Genomic DNA, 20,225 nt, shown 5'->3' with positions numbered 1-20,225 from the left:
AATTAGCTGAGCGTGGTGGTGCATGACTGTAGTCCCAGCTACTCTGGAGGCTGAAGACAGGAGAAGCACTTGAACCTGGGAGGCAGAAGTTGCAGTAAGCCGAGTTGCATATTACTGCACTCTAGCCTAGGCGACACAGCAAGACTTCACCAAAAAAAAAAAAAAGAAAGAAAGAAAAAAAAAGGATATGTATTGAGTGCCATGAGGATACATATACTGAGAATACAACGGTGAGCAAAAAAAAAAAAAGATTTATTTCTTTCCTCATAGAGTTTACAGTCCAGTAGAGGAGGCAGATGTTAATTTGGTAGCCATGGAAATAAATATTAGATTTAAAGCATGGTAATAAGATGCATGGTAATAAGATGCACACAAGAGAAATCGGGCTAGAGAAGTCAGTGAATGTTTCCCTGAGGAAGTGACTATTAAGAAAGTTTCAAGGGAGGAAGTGAAGGGAGAGTCTGCCAGACAGCACAAACAGTGTGTGCAAAGGCCCTGAGGTGGGAAGAAGTGTGGCACATTTAGAAGACTCAGAGAAGGTCATTACAATTGAAACTACAAGAGCAAGGGATAATGTGATTCAGATTATGCTGGAGAGGCGGACACAGGACAGGCCACATCAAACTGTTTTGTTTTTATCTTAAGAACAATGAGAAGCAGAAGGGTGACATGATCAGATGTTAATTTTGCAAAGGTCATTCCAACTGCAGTGTCTGAAAGACGGCTGGGGGTAGGGCAAGGGTGGATGCCGATGGCCTGGTTAGGGAATGATTGCAGTTTGCGGGGGAGGGAAGACTAACAAAGCTAGGTTGGGAGTAGTGATGGAGAGACATTGGTGCAGCCTGGAGCTAATGAGAGGATAAACCAATAGGTTATAGTAGTGGAGTTGATGTGGGATTATTTTGACAGGCTCCCAACTGTTCTTCCACTGTTTACTCTTTCCAGTCTATGAGCCATTTTATGCATCACTACAAAACAATTGTTCTTTCAATACCGATTTCCCTCCAAGTAATATTCATTGCCCATTTTTCCTTTTTTGAAATAGTCTTACTCTATTACCCAGGCTGGAGTGCAGTGGCACCATCTCTGCTCACTGCAACCTCTGCCTCCAAGGCTCAAGTGATCCTCCCATCTCAGCTTCCCAAGTAGCTGGAACCATACGTGTGTGTGCCACCACATCTGGCTTTTTTTTTCTTTTCTTTTTTTTTTTTTTTTTTTTAAGATATGGGGTTTCACCATGTTGCCCAGGCTGGTCTTGAACTCCTACGCTCTAGTGATCCACCCACCTCAGCCTCCCAAAGTACTGGGATTATTATTTTTCTGTATATGGTTTTCTCTTACTACTTAGATTCTCTCCCCTCTCTTCTCCACATATACAAAGTATATCCATCTTTCAATGCTTAAGTCTTTCCTCATTCATTGAACAATCATCAAATGTTTATTAAGCACCTATTATATTCCACAAATTGTTTTAGGTGATAGGGATATGGGAGTGAGTAAAAAAATTCCCTGACCTCATGGAACTTACGTTCTAGATCTCTCTGATCCCTCATCTCTTCTGAACACATGCCAAATGTATACTATATCTCACAAGTCGTGATGTTTTTGTATTTTTTTTTATTTTTCCTACATCCTCAGATAAAACTGAACCTCCTTGAAAGCAAAGTCCAATGTTTGTGTTGTCTTCCGAATCTCCTACGTCATCATCTGTAACATACAAACAACTTAAATGAAGTGAAAATATCATTGATGGTAATACAGAAGACTACGATTTGTAGAATTACTAAGTGCTTTCACATTCATTATCTCATTAGGACGCTCTCCAAAGTATAAAGCACGATTGGAAATGCATTGTTGCCATTGTGAATGTTAATATTGTTGTTATTACTATTTTTAGTATTGTGAACCAATAACAGTAATAACAGCAACAACAATGCTAAAGCACTAAATCTATTCCCAGTCCTGTTTCTGGTGAGTTGTAAATAATAATTATTCTTATAATGGAGAATTACATGTAAGATAATATTACTTGGAAAATGCATTGTCCATTATTGAAGAACAATGCACATCCACTGATAGTATTCAAAAATAACAGAGATTGAAGGTATATCATTCTTTTTTTACTACTCCATTCAGCTATATACAGCAAGGCTAAGTTCCAAAAGTAAATCTCCCAGTAGATGGTCCCATCTCACCTTACATTACAGCCCTTCCATCTGTGAAAACGTCATTTTCGCTAGTTGGGAGATTGTCCAACCAGCTCCAAGCACACTGCGATTCGATGCCACAGACTCAGAAAGCTTTGTGATATCCTATCTGCAGTTGGTAATCTGCCCTCAGTTCCCCAACCTCCAGAGAACAAAAATTAAAACTGCCATCTTTTAGACAGATTACGCTTTGTGGAAATCCACAGAATAACAGATTTGGAAAGAAAATGAAAACGTAATTTGTGGACAAAGACATATTGTTTTCCTTTAAAAATTACCTGAAAGTCAGTGTGTCAATAAAGTTTTTGCATTGTGTTCTATCACAGCCAGTATTGCCCAGTGAGGTCAAAAAACTTGAAGGTTTTTCATGAATTTTCAAGTAAGAGCTTTAACAAACAGCTCTAAGAATACCAGACACCCACAGTTACCACACTTCATATAAAATAACTAAGTAATATAGGCCATAGGTGGCGTATTACTTCATATTTTTCTAGAAAAATGTTAAAAAGTGATTATCAAGGACTTAAAGATCAGCACAAAGAACCACATTAAAAATTATAAGGACCCCAAAAAGCCTGTGAAATTAACTTTACAGGCATATGTTTTAATAAAATTTATTGTTATATGTAGTTACAAAATCATTGTTTAATATGTATAGCTTAACCATTTGAACTTATCTCGAATTTGTCATTTACATTATTCTCCAGTTAGGCAATCATCCCAGCCACATTTGGGAGGTGCTTGCTCTTGTCCTGTTCTCTGGGAATTTCTGTTACTCCCCCAGCTACAGGTGATAAATCCAGAGGTGGACACTTGACCCCAGCTGGGCCAACCAAATTCTCTACTCCGTATTTAGAGTGGGAATCAAGGGAGCATTTATTAGACTCTGTAAGTGCCAGGACATATAACACACAGTCTCTTCCTGTTATCTGAGAACCCACAAGGAGAGAGAGGAGAGGGAAGAAAAGAAAGAAAAAATAAAAAGGAGGAGGAGGAAAAGGCAGATGAATAAATAAGAGCAGAAATGAGAAATTAGATCCCTGCTTTTGGGAGTTCTCAGGTCCATTCTCGTCCTACATTCTGGCTAAATCCCTTACCTTGGGCTCCATGAGATGTCCTGGAATTTTTATAACAAATTTTCTCCTTTTTGCATAATCAAGTTTGTTTCTGTTGCTTGCAACCCAAGAGCCTTATCCAAAATACTTTTTTAGAAATGTAGCTTGGTCTCGAAGGCCATGTGTTCATTTACTCCACAGTCATTTGCCAAACCAGGCACTAAAAACACAGACGTGACTTAGTCACAATCTTTAACCCCAAAAGCCTCATGTTTAGTGGGACAGACAGAAATACATTTGAAAAACACACACAACATAGGTTAATACACCAAGTAGGTAGCAGACGCAATGACGAAGGAATGTGTGGTGAACAGTAGGGTTACAAAGCAAGAATGATGAGCTTCACCTGGGGAAATCAAGGAAGGCTGCTCAAAGGAGATCTCAGAAAATGACTAGTGCAGACAGCGGGGAAGCTTATCCCATGGAAGGGCAAGCACACACAGACATGAGTGGAATGGAACAACCTGGTGTGCTTAGGGAGCTATAAAGACTCCATGTGCTGGAGCATCTGGTTCAGCAAGGGCACAAGGAGATGAGGCGGGAGTAGGGGGGATGGAAGGGCTGTGTGGCATTCCACGTGATGTTAGGCTCAGGACACTCATCACCATGGAGAAAAAGCTTAGAACATTTGTTGACCTGTCCTTAGCCCTCTCATTTCCATGAGGATATGGAGGTGGCACATACCTCCCTTTTCAGGCAAGAAAAATGATTCACTTGACAGACTAGTGGGACTTATTCCTGTGATCATCTGGGAACTCTGGACCAAGAGCTCCAAAGTACAGCAAACTATGTTGATTCTTGCTCAGTCACAGAAAGAGTCAAACGAGAATATAACCTGAGAAAGTAGCTCCAAAGCTGTAAAGTCTGGGGAAGTAACAGGATAGAAATTACAAATTGGGTTTTTTTGGATATAGGTCCAAAATTATAAAAATCATATCAGGCTATATATCTCAATAGAAGTGCCTTTTTGGACATTTCGATAAATGCTTTTCAGATACAACTGTGGTTGGAGATTAATGGGGAAGAAAAACGGAACAATTTTGGGAGGAGTATTAAATATGATGAAGAGAACCCCAAAGCATCACAGACTGAAACAGGAAGAAAGAAAGGAGAAATTCAGAGACAGGAGAAATGTAGACAAAATAGTGAAAACAAAGTTCAGGGGAAGAAAGTAGTGAATTTCGAAGGAAGCACTACATTAGGATGAAATAAGATAGAATCAGGTACCCAAAGCAAGATGTAGAAATCAAACCAATTTCCCTAGTTTAATTCTCCACTCAAAGTTGTAGGGAAAAAAATACTTTCAGGAGGGAAACCCAGAGCAGGTGGGACTAAGAGTTTCCATTCTTAACTATTCTGAAACAGTGATTGACAATTGCTTGCCCTGAATTAAATTATTTCATCCTAGTGAACCAGATGGTCTAAGCTAGTCTTTTATTTGGAGGATTTAGTGAAGTTCAAACAAACTTTGCCACCACACAAAAGTTTAATAAAGTCAGAAGGAACAACTAGTACTTTCTCTTAGGCAGTCTTAGGAGCTCTAATCCAACGGCTCTGGCAGGCTGGCCTTGGTGCCTGGCCTGCTGTCTTTTTATGTTGGTCCTTGATTGCAAAATAGCTCCAGCTGTTGAAGGACTTATTAACTGTGTTCCATTAGAACTGTGCAAGAGAAGCAAAGGGTTCCTCTGGGCCCGCTCAGTAACTGGATCAACTAAATCCAATCCTAGGTGTTCTGTACCCAGGAACACTCAATTTGATTCCTGAAACCCATGGGCCAATGCAGTTTCCTCCTCCCAAAGTTGTTCTTGAACTTTACTGTGCATGTTAATAACCTGGAGATCATGCCTGGATGGGGCCTGAGACTCCACATTTCTAACAAGCGCTACTGGGATCTTGGTGCTGTGGACCAGGCTTTGCATAGTGAAGTCTTAGAGGGTTCTCAAGGATGAGCATCTGAGCACTCATTTAAGAGACTTCAAATATGCATCTGGTTAGCACAGGTGAGTCCAAAGCAGAAATAGCCATAAGATGCATGAACTTCTGTAAAGCTTTCATATCAGCTGCTCCAACAGCATCCCCAAAACAGTGACTTTCACAACATGCCAGCTGGAGGTTGAGATAATCACAGGACTTCAGACATGGACTATATTGCCAGGGCAGATAATCATACCAAAAAGGGGAAGAGAGCCAGAAGGCATTCAAATCTCTGGGCAAATATGACTTGCAATTTATTATCATGTGAAAAGCCTAAGTGGCAGAAGCATTGTGATTTTTTTTTCAGGATATTTGATAGCATCGGAGCTGAGCTATCTCCTGCCAGTTCCCCCTCCCGATGCCGTCCCATTCTCTGCAGACCTGGAGGGCCTTCCTCATCTTCGTCTATCAAGGGGGTCATGTGTGGTTACCCAAGTTAGACAGAAAGATTGCAAAAGAAGCATGACAGGGAATGCACTCTTTGCACCACAAAAATAACGTTTGGAACAACGGACAGTTATCCCAGAGGCAGTGCTGCATCTGAGGTCCCTCCACTCCTGCTTAGGGAAGCAAAAGTCACAGTAATGATGACATAGAAACAGATTTCAGGCTGGGATCGTGAGGCCTGGGTCTTCTTGCTGCCTTCACATTGATTGCCCCGATCCCTTCAGCATCCTGGAGAGCTTCCCTTTACCAAGAAAGGTGTCCTGGTTCATATCATTAAGAGGCCTTGGCTGTCTTTAGGCAATCGCTCAGATTTTTTTTTTTTTTTTATTTTTACCTTATTACCAATCTGCCTTTCTTAGCAAAGGTCATGAAATGGGCAGGGGATGTCTCATCTTCCTTATAATCCACTGTTAGAAACATTTCAATTAAGCTTCAGATCAGGCCCCAGAACTGAGGCTGTTTTAACGAGGGGAAGTAATGACCTTCTGTTGCAGGTGGTTTCTGGCACACCATCAGTTTTAATTCTTCTTGATCTTTCTGCACCCTTTGATAGCCAGGATCAAGGGTTCTCTTTATATGCTTCAAGCACATTGGAGGACTTTTAGGGACTGTACTGACAAGGTTTTCATCCCTGCAGTCTCAGCCGAGCTGGTTGTCACCTGCAAGTTCTCCATGCTTGTTCAATTTACCAAAGATTAAAAGACAGCTGAAAAGACAGGGCCCATGTGCTAAACTGTGAGTATCTGCATGTGTTCCCAAAGCAAGTGAACATCAGGAGGATTCCGCCGAGATAGTGCAATAACCCCTTTGATGCATGCTCCCCGGGAGGAAGGAAGCCTCGCGGGAGGACGCAAGAGCAGCAGTGTGGGCTTGGTGGGTTTAATGGGGCACACACAGGGGTGTGCATGCGTGTGTGTCTGGAAGCAAGACTTCTGAAAGTTGCACTGGTTTCATATTGGAAGGTCCTGGCTCTTGTGGAATTTCATTTTCTTAACTGAGACATGGATATTTTAAGGAAAGTAATCCTTTTGAAGAAGATTTATCTCGTTTCTCATCCTGGATAAAGGGCAGGAAAGACAGATAAAATACCTTCTTTTCCTTTCAGTATGGAAGAATTTCATTCATTTTACTTTTCTTTAACAATTCTTGAATCCTACTGTGTGCCAGGCTCATTACTGGGCTGTCACTGGGGGGATAGCCATGAATAAGATAAATGATCTCTGTCCCCAAGAGTTTATAGTCTATTTTGAAGGACTCCTATTTTTTAAAAATTATGCAAATGATTGTTTAAGGTAACACTGTGCAGCTTCCTGTGTGCATGTGTGCCAGGAAAACCAGCCGGGTTGGCACAGTCTTGTTTTGGTGCTTGCTCCTGGGGGAAAGGCGGAGTTGTCACCTGGCACCATAGGGGTAAGACAGGGATGGAAACAAACTAAAGGCATCCTCAAGAAAAGGGTGTCAGCAGATGTTTGTGGGTATGGATGTCAGCAACGAGCTGCCTTATGAGCTGCCAACATTTCCTCCGAGAAAACATAGTTAAGTGCCCATGTGCTTCTGTCCCTCCCAAGGTAGACCAGCTTACCAGCTGTAAGCTCAGACTTCAGATCCACCCTTAGCTCGATCACTCACTGTGCAATTTTTGGCGAGTTACTTTGCCTCTGTGTGTCTCCATTTTCTCACCTGTAAAGTAGGACTAACAGGAATACTGACCTCATGGGGTTTATCTGTGGATTAAATGAATTAACAAGCATAAGGTGCTTACAACTGTGCATGTGAGTGTTTGCTATCCTCATGAAGGTCAAATACACTCTGTTCCTGTTGGGAGCCAGGATCGTTCTGGCCCTTCATGCTGCCTCTCACGCCACTCCTTCCCAGCAGTGCTCAGCCTTGTCCAGCCCATACCTAAGTAGAGTTTAGAACAGAGCCTTTTCCCAGCCAGAGGCATGTCCTGCCACAGATCTGCTTCTGGCTTTCCCACATGGGCCTGTCTTCTGCAGTGAGGACTGTCCTCCCGCCAGGACACTGCAAATGGATCATTTGAAAGAAACGGCTCCTGGTGCCTTTTCATTCCTTAAGCTGTTCTCACTTGCAACCAGACGGTTTATCAGGAAGGGTATCAGCAAATACTGTGTGCTTTACTGCCATGAGACGGCACTGGCATTGAATTGAAAAAGCCTTAAAAATGGCCATCAATCATTTGATATACGTAGGCAGTGATCTATATTGATATGGCTCCAGCTACCATCTGAAATGGTTTGTCTTTCATTTTACCCTTTATATGAGGGTTATTACAGTACACGCCACTTACAACAGACATGGTTATTATGGACAATTGGTTATAGTGGACAAAAACTGATTTCCCAAACCAAACATATTAAATCCAATACATTTTTCATAGCTTATAACCGACAGAAACCTTGGTTTCAGCTGACATTTTCCAGAGGCTTTAATGACATTACTATAGGACTCCAAAGAGGGAAAGGAGGGATGGCAGGTATCTAAATGAGCCCTGGGAACAGCAGAGGTTTCATTTCCAACAAAATAATTATCCAAAGGTGGGAAACTGTTTTGGAGGTAACCCCCAGAGTGCTCATGCTCAGGTGGCATGATGGCTGTTAGCTGTTTCTCTGCACATGGGCCCCACAATGCATGTGGCAGCGGTAAATCAATGAAATGGGAAGCCTAACCAACACAGGCCCCCTTTCCAGAAGATAAGTGGGCTACAATTGGTCGTGTCTTATCCATGAAGGTCGTTGAACCAATGAGCCTTTTTTTTTCTTAATATACTCAGGCCAACAGATCTCTTAAAGGAGTATTTAAGAAGTTGAACAAGGACAGGGGGACAGATTAAATGACCTTGAGAATCCATGCCTTATTCTCTGCTGCTTCCTAAACCTAACGTCACAGGAAATGCATGGAAATCACCATGAGATTGTTTAACACAACCCAGCACCCACCATGCAGTTAGCTCTGTTTTCTAGGACTCTGCCTGCCCCTCAGAGATTTGGGCTCAAGGAACTACAGAGTTTACTAGTTAGTCGTCAGAGTTCAAGATGAACTCCATTCTGCAAGGTATCTGCTCAGCATTTGCCTGAAGCTCACTCCTATTCTCCCCTTTTTGCTCCCCACACCCACCAACACCTTTGCATGGACAAGGGAGAAAATAAGGCATAGTATTGGTCTTAGTCCATTTGGTGTAGCTATAACAGAATACCAGAGACTAGGTAATTAATAATGAAAGTTTATTTGGCTCACAATTCTGGAGGCTGGGAAGTCCAAAAAGCATGGGATGACATCTACTCAGTTTCTGATAAGGGCCTCGTGCTGCATCCTTCATGGTGGAGGAGCAGAAGGGGAAGCAGGCGCATGTGAAAGGGGGAAGTAGGAGACGCAGCCTCACTTTGTAATAACACACTTTCTTGGGAACTAATCCAATCCCCAGAAAACTAACCCAGTATAGTGAGAAAGACGTTAATCTATCTTAACCTAATCACCTCTTAAAGGTCCCACATCCCAACACCATTATATGGGCAATTAAATTTTAACCTGAGTTTTGGTAGAAACAAACCACTTCCAAACTGTAAGTATTCATAGGTAGAACAAATGAAAATGACACAGCCCTTTGGTCACTCAGAATGTGGACATCTCAAACAATGTGAGCTTCGATGTCAGTCAAATGTGTGTTTGAATCTTTCCTCTATCCCTTAAACCATGTCACCTTGAGCAAGTTTCTCAACCTTGCTGGGCCTCATTTTCTCTTTTGAAAAATTGCATGATGATGTGAGACTCCTGTGTAGTAACATAGACAATGGTATCTAGAAAGTTCTGGCTAAGCATTGGCCACATAGGAATTTGGTGCGCCTCCCTTGGGCCCCCACAGCACTCCCAGAGTGTTTCTCTAGCTGAGCCCTCATTACTCTTTATTAGAATTTATTTACATGTCTGTCTACTCACCCACTCTCACCAGAAATTCATTAAGGACAAGATGCATCTAATTCATCTCAGTGTCCCTGTTGCCAGGGGCACAGTGGTTGTTTATTAAAGGTTTGTTGAATGAATGTGGGAATGTTCATTTCCTTTCCCACTTAGATTCCTTGCTTTGCAGGTGGTTAAGATCTTGGCTTTAGGGAATCTGTCTTGAGGATTTTATATCCAGGGCTTTCTACATAGTGTCTTTTCCAATAAAAAAATGAAATTACCACCTCTCTGTTTTGAATTCTTTCCTGATTTGTCCTATTCTCCCTCCCTAGGTCCACTCAGTAAAGGCTGGTCGTCTGTATCCTCTGGAGCTTCAGTCCTTGTCAGGTTGGAACTCCCCGTTTACCCACCTCCAGGGCAAGGTGCAATGTCTCTGCAAGGGCAGGCACCAGGAGGCGGAGTGCCAGACCTGAACCCAACGGTGACACCTTAGACCACTGATTTAAACTCGCCAACTTCAGTTTCCTTGTCTGTAAAATGCCCTGATCTCCCTACTTAATCTACAGATCTAGTGATAGAGTACATGGGAGACTGCATTGAAAATTACAGAATACTCCAAAAGGTTTGAAGACAAAATTGTACTTGCCCTTTAAGAATGCTATTTGAATCCTTTACTACTCAAGTGACTCTTAGAGCAAATGATTATCAAGATCATGCTTCTATGATTGAACACCAAGCAGCGGAGTGCAGTCCCTCGTGACCAGAACCTGGCACTCTCATGAACCACACTGGCTACCACCATTCATCCAAATCACTGCAGACGTCCCAAGCTGCATCCTGGAGAAGACATGCCCAAACACACTCAGCTATACATCCAGGTCTACCCCTTCTGCACCAACAAATTCCACAAAATGACTTGCCTAAATAATTCACTCCCACCCTCCGTGCCTGCAAGAGGTTTCCACTGTGGAGAAAGAAAATTACTTCACCATTGCTAGAAAGGTGCCCCACTACACCTCCTCCACAGAGACTTCTTCCTCCTCCCCTCCTTCTCCCTCCACCCTCTTCTCCAGAGCGCCCCACCCACCCTCCGCAGCTCTGTTAAGTCAACAGAGACAAGTAGTCATGAGTTGAAAATGATCTTTTCACCCCCAGAGCAATACCTGTAGCAATTTAAATATTTTCCAAGGTTGGTCACCATTAAACATGTTTTGATTTGTGTGAGTTTTGCAAACCCACTCCAAAGAAACTTAAGCACTGAGTTCCTAGACATTTTCACTGGCTTTTCCTGCTTCTGTGTCATTTCCCATGGGCAGCAGTAGACTAAAATTAAAAGTGAAAGGGGACTCAGAAGCAAGAGTCCTGGGTTCGAATCCCAGCTCTGCCCCACACTGGATGGGTAAACTTGGGCAAGCTACATGCCTCCCTGTGCCTTGGTTTCTTCATCTGCAAAATGGGAATAATAGCAATAGTAGGAGTAGTATCCTCTTCATCAAGTTGTGACAATTAAAATATTTAATCCATTAAAGCACTCAGAACAGTGCCTGATACACAATAAATCCTTAATAAAGTTATGATTTGCTTTTAGGGAAAAATATTCATTCCTTCCTTGTTGGATCCTGGTGAAAACTAAATGAGCTAGATGCATATAAAGTACTTAGCATAGTTCTTGGCTAAAAGTAAGCGTTCAACAAATGTAAGCTCTTTCCCGTCTGAAATGCCCTACCCTCAATACTGCCTATAAGATTTCTCCAAGTTCCAACTTAAACCCTATCCTCCCCTTCCATGAAGACTTCCCAGATCACTCCAGCTGAAAGAGAGCTTCCTCTCTCCTGACTGCTCAAAAGCCTTATATTATCGGTTGCTCACACGTGGCATGTATTATATTCTTTCATGTAGTAGAATAATTTGTGCACATAGCAGCTTTCCAATTTAACTAGAAACTCACAGAGGACAGTCAGGATTAAAATTATATGACCCTCACTCATCATAAACCCTGGATAGAAATTTGTAAATTTCTTAATAAATGAAAGTTCTGATGAATTATAAATTCAATAATTTAATGAAAAAAAATATTTAAGGGTGGAACTTTTAAAAAATAATTTCTTTCAAGCATTTGTCCATTCTCAAGTAGCTCTATTGGCAGGGGGAGCCAGGCTGCTAACAGCTGGTCTGTGCACCAGCCTTAGCTTTGTGTATCTTCTCAGCCAGGCCCACTGAAGCCTTTCTTGGCCATGCTATGCAGCAGAAAGAAAATAGCAAATCTCAACTCCATTCAGTTCACAGGTGGTAATTATGGTCCAAGTTTTGGGGGAGAATGGGTTTGAGTGAACCTATTGGCTGAAATCAAGTTTCGGGATTTTCTGTGGATTTCAATTAGCCCAGTTATCTCTCTTCTTCCCTTTTTGTCTCCCTCACACCATCCCCCTGCAGTCATTGTGAAGTGAGAAATTTTAGATTACCAAATGTATCCGTTGAATCTGATTACCTTGGGCATTTTCCGTTACAAACTGCTGGCCTTTCTGGGGCCCCCGTTTTTCAGATGAGATCTTCCCAGAAAGAGGCCCAGGTGATGGGGTTCTGATCTAGCTTTTTTCCAGGCACTTGTGGAAATCGGCCCTCTAGGTAATTCCTTGTATTTTCTGCTCAGAGACAATTTTACATTCAGTGTTTTTGTGCTTTAATGCACATCTTGTATGTAGAAGCCCTTCACATGAATACTGAGAAATGTTTGATGAAAGAACAAATGATTGCCCTCCTAAAATCACAAGTCTTCCCAAATTACAAAGGCTATGTTCTATGGATTATTGATTTCACCACTGCTCCCAGGCTAAGCTCAGCACCCAGAGGGCCCTCATCTTGCAGGACCCCCATTTGCAGGGGATGGATTTGCTTACACAGCTCCAGGCCTCTCATGCAGAGGACCCAAGGCCCAAAGGGCCACCCAGCATGTGCCAAAGCGACCCCTGACCGAGTCCATCTTCAACCACCTCCAAATGTTTCTCTGTTGTCCTGGCATATAGGTGTCTGCTGAAGTGGGCAAGATAAAGAGAAACTGAGGCAGAAAGAGGACTGAGCTGGCAGTTCTCCATGAAAAGTGAGCGGCAGAGGCTAATAAGAGAATTCCTCTTTGCTCTAATATTGGACTGTATTTCCTCCCAAACAACTTTCAGCTGCTCCACCTTCTGCCCCAGCTCTGGTCCAGGAATTCCAGCCCCAGAGTTTAGCACATAAATTCCCTGGGGCCTCAGCATAGACCCCCCAGTATGCTGGAAAAGCAGAGTGATAATTACTTAGTGGAATGGATCAGCCTTGAATTAAAAATTTTGCCAATTGACGAGCGTGTGAATGATTTACCTTTATACGGTTGTACTTACTAACTTATTAATCCATTGTTTAAGTGTTCCATAATTTAAAAACTTCCTTGCTTTGTAAGTGGTAAGACTTTCCAGTTAAAGACAATCGTTGTAGTCCCGACACCCACCATGTTCCTAATTAGCTCTGTAATTAAATTACCAATTAGAGAGAACTGAAAAAAACTCTTCATTGGATAAAGTAAAATTTCCTTAATTATGATGTTGTATCCTCCATGAACAGAAGTAAAAATATATATACACACACACACTCACATACGAGAAATTAAACATATATGTACCCATCTATAAATGTCATCTTTCATAAACTTTTCTATACCCGCGCTTCACACTCAAGCTTCAAAGTTGTGACTCTCCTTAGTTGTTTTTTTTTTTAGAGGGTGGGTGGGAGGGAAGAGGGACAAAGCAAGACAACTTTATCAGCTTAAACTTGCCTCATGAAAATAATGCTATTGATCAAATGTATAGGGCTTGATTCAAAAGGGAATGGTTCAAGATACTTCCAAATGAGAGCAATATAATTTTTTAAAAAGCACATACGATGCACTGTTATCCAAAGGGCTAACTTTTGCTACCTATTAACCCTGCTTTCTCTCACACAACAGCAGTTAGGATAGTCTACAAGACAGAACAGTGAGGAATACCAGGGTATTGTGCCATATGGGTCTGAGGGTTGGACTCTCTAAAGGTTCATGGGGCTTTCATGTTTTTCTGATGCATAATACAAGAGAGGGAATAAAAGACAGCTATGATCAGGAAGGAAAGAACTTCCCTTTTGTTTCAGTAGTTACATTTCAGAAAATTTACCATTTTTCCCTGAGGGTGCAGAATCACTAGTGTGTTAATTAAGTTCACAACAGCACACAGCAAGTCAGGAAATAACAACAAAAAAGCCAAAACTTCTTGCAGCAAAACTGAGTTGCTGAGGTTGCCCATGGCATATAAGGAAGTCATACCCTGCCCTCCTATACAAGCATTCCAAATACTGAATGTGCTGAGTAAATCACTTCTTAATTATTGGGAGGTCTTAATTCATTTTCCCAAATCTCCTCTGCCTTTCCCCTGCCCAGTCTCCTCCCAAGTTATTCTATAAATTTGTGCCTTTCAGTGCATTTGTTTTTAAGTCTTTAAGCTAGATTTTTGTGTTGTATACTTCAATCAGGGAGAAAGGAATTTAACACAAACATTCCAAAGGAAATTCTAGTAGGGCGATGAAATTTAGTGTGGAAATTTTTATCTCAAAGGAGACATGCATTTGGGAAAGTTCTTATTAAGCAGCGATTTTCCATGGACAAAAACTGAATTCTCATCACTGCTACTATAAGCATAATCAGAGCCACATTTGTAAATGGCCTTTGTATACCTGTTTATAGTTTTTAATGAAACCTAGAAATGGAATCCTGAAGTCTATTATTGGGCACTTGCTACTTTAACGCTGGTACATGACAGATGACAAAGTGCAAATGAATTGCCCTTCTTCTCTATTCAAAAAAAAAAAAAACTTAGCAGGTATGTCTTGGCTTTTTCCTGGTCAGACTCAAAAAAATCATCTCAAAAGAGAATGTGGAACAGTAAGCCCAGAGTTTGTAGCTGAAGCTCTGACCCACAATTTCTAGCAGCCAGCACTTTCCTCCTTTCATCTCTTCCATTTTATAAATGGGGAAATTTAAGCTATCAGCAGCAGAAAATGTTGGGCTGTCAGGCCAAACCCAAAAATCAGAGCAAAACTAAGGTATAAATGCCCAAACCTGATCATCTTGACTCTGAGAAACTTGTTAAAGCCATTCGGGCAAACGTTTGCTCAAATTTCTTTAGAAAGTCAGCCTCTCATCACATAGGAGGGATGGTACGTCTTCCCATAGCATGTGATGTTCTGTTTTTGGCTGAGGAAGCTGCACCCTGCATCACACAGCTCTGCAGCAGGACCTCTCTCTACTAAACACGCTCGCTTCCCACACGAGCTGCCATATGTCTTACCCTTCAGAAGAAGTTGGGTGTGAATCCATTTTTATTTTAGCAAGGACTCTGATTCTGTTCGTCATTAATCTTCCCCCTTTGTCTCATCCCTCATCTCTTGCCAAATGACTTTTCAAGTACTCACTGAACTTATTTTAAAGGACAAAGCATTTCTATACTCCCTCTCTTAAGAGATACCACGAGAAATGAAAATGGCTGAAGAATCTTTTTTTGTTTAATGAAGGATTTATAACATTTTTGTAAATGCCTTTCAATACAGGAAACCCATTGAAGAAACTTAGTGAAAGTTACTCTTGTGATCTCCAAGTAGACACGGGGCAGTGATTCTAATATTCATATCCTTACAGAATCCTACAGAATTTGTTGAAAACGCACACTCCTGGGCCCCATTACTATCTGATACAGTAATTCCTGGGGCCCAGAAACTTACATTTTGAAAACTCAGCAAGCAATTCTGATGCAGGTGGTCCCAGGACCACACCTTGAAAAACACTGACCCAGTGAATGTTTATCCACATGGCAGAGATAATTTGCAGCCCTGGTTTGGGTAGAGACTGCCTTCAGGATATTGGAATGTTAAGAGGTCAGGGACGAAGGGCTTGGGTTGAGACATGGGGGCCTGAGATGTCAAAGGTCACCTGCCCACTTCTTTTCTGAGACTAACGCATAACTTAGGTTGTCTTGTTTTCATGAGTTCCAAACTCACCCATCAGGAAATAAAGGATGGCCTGTTCAAATTCCTTCTGTGAATCTTTCTCAGGTTCCTCAGGAGCAAAAGGCCTGTGTTCCCTCCCAGGAGTTGGCTGTGCTCTTTGTATAGCTGTGTGTTTTCTTCTTCCACTCAACTGTCAGTACTCAGCCAATACAAAGCAGTTTCCTTGTTCCGAATCACGTTTTTAATGTGGACCATAACTAATCTGGACTTTGGAAATCAAAATGGGGAGCACAACATGTGACCTGAATGTGATTTTTTTTCCATAACCGGAGCTCTTAATATTTAGTTTTGTTTAATGACCTAAGACATGGATCTGCACGGATTACTCTTTCTGCCCCATTCAATTCACACACAGAGTAGAATTCACATAACCCAGCATTAATTTTTCTCATATAAATAATCAATTCTACATTTAAAAACATGTTAAGATGTTTTATTTCTTAATCAGCTAATTTGACTGGGAAACAAAGATGCCTTTTATTCACATTTTCTTTGAGTCGTGTTACTGTAGTAAAAGTTCCCCACAAGATTTGGCCTTCGCTCACAAGTTTTGCGGCTGCCAATTAGTTTCCAGAGTCACTATTTTACAAAAATGCTTCTCACTTTTAAAAAATGTAATTGAATGTCTGTTCATCACAGAGTTTCTTGTGTTCAAGCCCAGGGTGTTAAACATTTTTCGGGTTGACTTGGGTCAGCTTTGAAAAATTTCAGACAGTGAAACTTGAGAAGGGACCGTATGCTATAGTGTGTTCCTCACATCCTGTTAAGTATTAAGTCGATATTTAAAATGGAGTTGTTATACCTCTTGACTGACTTAAAGTGAGCCATATAGTTTACAAGACTATTAATTAAATGAGAAGATTGCATGGGATGCACATGTATTTTCATAATCATTCACATTGGCCCAGAGTTGCCCTTTAATTTTCAGACTAATTAAAGTAACACATTGAACTGAAAGGGTAGGTGGCTGCATTTCTGCATAGATGCTAACACTGATGAAAGTGAAATGGGGAGTTTTTCTTTTTTAAAGGAAAAGGAGTGGGAGAAGAAAGAATCCGCCTGAGTGGACCTGACTCCATTCTATTCATGGCTCCCTATTTGTTCCACTCCTGGATCAAGTTTTTAATTTAACAAGACTGCATTTTGGGGGGAGTTTTCAACCCCATCTGTTTGGGGCCAGAGTGTGCCCCACCTGGTGGTGCAATTGATTTCTGAATTAACTGGGCTTTATTTCAGTACAATAGAGCGATTGTTTAGTTGCTTTTAAGCACTAGGATTCTTGGAATCTGATGGGCAAAAAAATAAATCAGACTGCAACATGCAGCTCTCTGGGCTGCTAATTGCATCTGACCCATTATCCTCCACAGTCCTGGTTCAAACTTTGACACGGCTGACTTGGAGTTTGAAATGTAAATGGAAGGGCTGCTTTTGCAGGTCATCATACTGCAGAAAGTCCATTCCTGGAAGGCTTTCCGAGGCCTGGAAAAGAGAAGAAACAGATATTAGCAATTATAGCAGGATTGTGCAGCTGCTGGCATTTGGGACTGGCAGACACAGCCACGGGCCCCTTCTTCCTGTAGCACCACCCAGCATGAGGAGCAGAGATGGAGGGGGTCAGGCAGTCCCAGGGAGGGAGCAGAGCGGCGGCAGAGGTGTCAAAGGATCATGTGTTCATCGCATCCAGGGCAAGAGCGGCTGAGGGGAAGCTCCCCTCCTCCTCCCACACCCCACCCTTAAAAAGCATGCTCTACTGGCATATAGTTAGCAACTCTTTTTCCTGCCTCTATAGCTTTATCCTTGCCACCCATAAAGCCTCCTTGAAAAAAGTACAAGGTTTCTAAAGATCCTCTCTTTCTTACAAAGAAAAATTCCTCCGCTCCTGGTAGGCACATACAAAAGAAATATCTTGTGCTGCTCCCCAGCCTGGGTCTGACACAGGATACAAGTGTTCACCTTCAGCTCTGCTCCCCTGTAATCATGGCTCTCTCTCCGCAGGGGTCGGCCCTAAGTTTATTTAACAGTGATTTTAAAACCATATCCCAGACAGTGATTTTAAGGGATGAAGCTGGGCCCTGAGAGGACAGGAGAGGGCTGGAGAGCGCTGCTGGAGGAAAGAGTGATTCCAATTCAGGAGGGGTTCTGGGGGCTCAGAGGCAAATTGCAGCTGGATCCAGTTCCTCAGTCTGGAGAGCAAACAGGTCCCAGAAAGAGAGAGGAAGGGGGACTTCCAGGGAGCAGGGCTGCCAACAGCACAGAGTCACCTGTGCAGGGCACAGGCCCCAGTGCAGCAGTCTGCAGTCACACCTGGAGCTGCACCCAAGGCGGTGGTCTAGACGTGGGCTTCATTCAGGGTGACAGGGCAATTCAAACCCCGGCTTTGCTATTTACCAGCTGTATGACCTTGACCAAGTTACATAATCTTTCTGCCTCAATTTACAAAATGCTCAAATGGGGCAATGAGAGAAATAGTAACTACAAAATACCACTGTTTGGGGAATTTGATGCTAAATTGGTACACAGTAAGTGGTACATCGTAAGTGTTTGATGAACTCCATCACTAGAACCAAGGTCTGGCCTCATCTCTTTGTTTGCTGAAGAAAGTTCAAGGTCTCCCAAAGAAGACCACAAGTCCACACCTTAATCAGCAATATTAACATGGCACATACATAGGGAGGCTTGGCTCCTGGCAGACTGAGCTCCTGAATTTCCAGAGATCACCAGCCAGCGGAGGAGACAGAGGCAGCTACACCCATAGGAGAGCAAAAGCACTGGCATCCTGTGCTCCTCAAAGCCCCATGGACCTTCGTCAGTCCAATCTTGCAGAGCATTCCATTGTGCCCCCCTTGGGATTCCTGTCCCTCTTTGTGGCAAGGAGGCAGTGCCTTGATGTGCTCCAGATCGTGCTGGACTGGGTCCCCTGGTTTGCAGCATTCCATTCCCAAGATCAGGAGTCCAACCTAATCTTGCCATTTGCTGGTGTGGTGGTGAATTGAATGTGTCAACTTGGTTGGCCTAAGAGATGACCAGATAGCTGGTAAAACATTATTCCTGGGTGTATCTGTGTGAGTGTTTCCGGAAGAGCATAGCTGTTAAATTGGTAGGCTGAGTAAGGAAGAGCTTCCAGGTTGAGGGTAGTGGCTCATGCCTGTAATCCCAGCACTTTGGGAGGCCGAGGGGGGAAGATCACTTGAGGCCAGAAGTTTAAGATCAGCCTCAGCAATATAGTAAGACCCCATTTCTACAAAAAACAAAATGAATTTGCTTGGGCATAGTGGCAGACTTCTGTAGTCTCAACTACTTGGGAAGCTTTGGTGGAGGATGGCTTGAGCCCAGGGGTTTGGGGCTGCAGTGAGCTGTGATTGCACCACTGTACTCCAGCCTGGGCAACAGAGCCAGACCCTGACTGGAAAAAAAAACAACCTCCCTCATTCCCTCACCACCTTACTAACACTGGTGAACATATCAATCTGTTGGGGGCTCAGATTGAATGAAAGTGAAGAATGGTGAATTCCCTTGTTCTGCTTGAGCTGTGACACCCATATTCTCCTGAGCTTGGACATTGGAACTCCTGGTGTTTAGGCCTTTAGATTTGAACCAGGACTGACATCATTGGCTCCCCCTGTTGTCAGGCTTTTGGGTTTGGAATGGAACTCCACCACCAGCTTTCTTGTGCCTCCACTTTGCAGATGGCAGATTGTGGGACTTCTCAGCCTCATAACAAATCCCAATCTATACAGCTATATATATATATCCTATTGGTTCTGTTTCTCTGGAGAACCCTGACTAAGACAGCTGGACTTGACCCTGGTTTCTTATCTCAGTGGATAATAAGAAGATGATACTTTTGTGTGAGTTTAAGTACAGCTCCTGAGTATATTTTGTAAGTGTGTATGGCTCTGACTTTGGCAGTATTGCAATAGAGTAATCCCAGCCATGCTCCTTGGCTCAGAGGTGAAGAAATGTACTGTATTTGGTGACAGGTCTATACTGCACCTGGATTCCTATATTTGCTAGCAAATAGCAGCACATGGAGTTATTAACACTTATGAGTTCATTAGCATTCATAAATAATGTCAACACAAGCTGATGAACTAAGCTAGGTTGTTTGGGAAGGGGACATGAAAGAGAAAACTTCTCCCTCCACTTGGATTTATAGCAATGTTACTTCCCTAGAATCGACCCTCACCAAGGAGTCAACAAAAATAAACACAAACACACAGGGCAAGACAGTAAATTCCCTGTATATGAGGGTGGCCTCCCGAGTTTCTGGTTCCCATTACTAATCTACCATCCATATTGGATGGATTTGAGACTTGGTTTAAAGAAAACATACAGTAGCAATATAACCAGCCAGGGATCCATATGTGATTCTTTTTCATAAAATTTTCAAGTTGAAAGAAAACTTAGAGATCATTGCATCATCTCCCCATGCTTCAGGCAAGGAAACCCAGGTTCTAAAGTTAATAACAACTGGGTCTGGAAACTTCACATCTTTACC

At 42.4% G+C, this 20,225-nt stretch overlaps 1 pseudogene across 1 annotated transcript in view; it reads right to left on the bottom strand.

Annotated features, from left to right (window-relative positions):
• Positions 1-16,138: 16,138 nt before the first annotated feature.
• Positions 16,139-20,225, bottom strand: part of LOC116530019 — a 40,744-nt pseudogene continuing 36,657 nt past the window's right edge. The window contains exon 4 of the transcript XR_004259790.1: positions 16,139-17,206. The product of XR_004259790.1 is annotated as an uncharacterized LOC116530019 (transcript). The remainder of the gene's footprint in view (positions 17,207-20,225) is intronic.

The sequence above is a fragment of the Sapajus apella genome, unplaced genomic scaffold (genome assembly GCF_009761245.1).
Source record: "Sapajus apella isolate SASKATOON/1434 unplaced genomic scaffold, GSC_monkey_1.0 scaffold64, whole genome shotgun sequence".
NCBI classification, from domain to species: Eukaryota; Metazoa; Chordata; class Mammalia; order Primates; family Cebidae; genus Sapajus; species Sapajus apella.
Note: the sequence above shows the minus strand (reverse complement) of the source record. Positions and strands in the feature narration are given on the sequence as shown.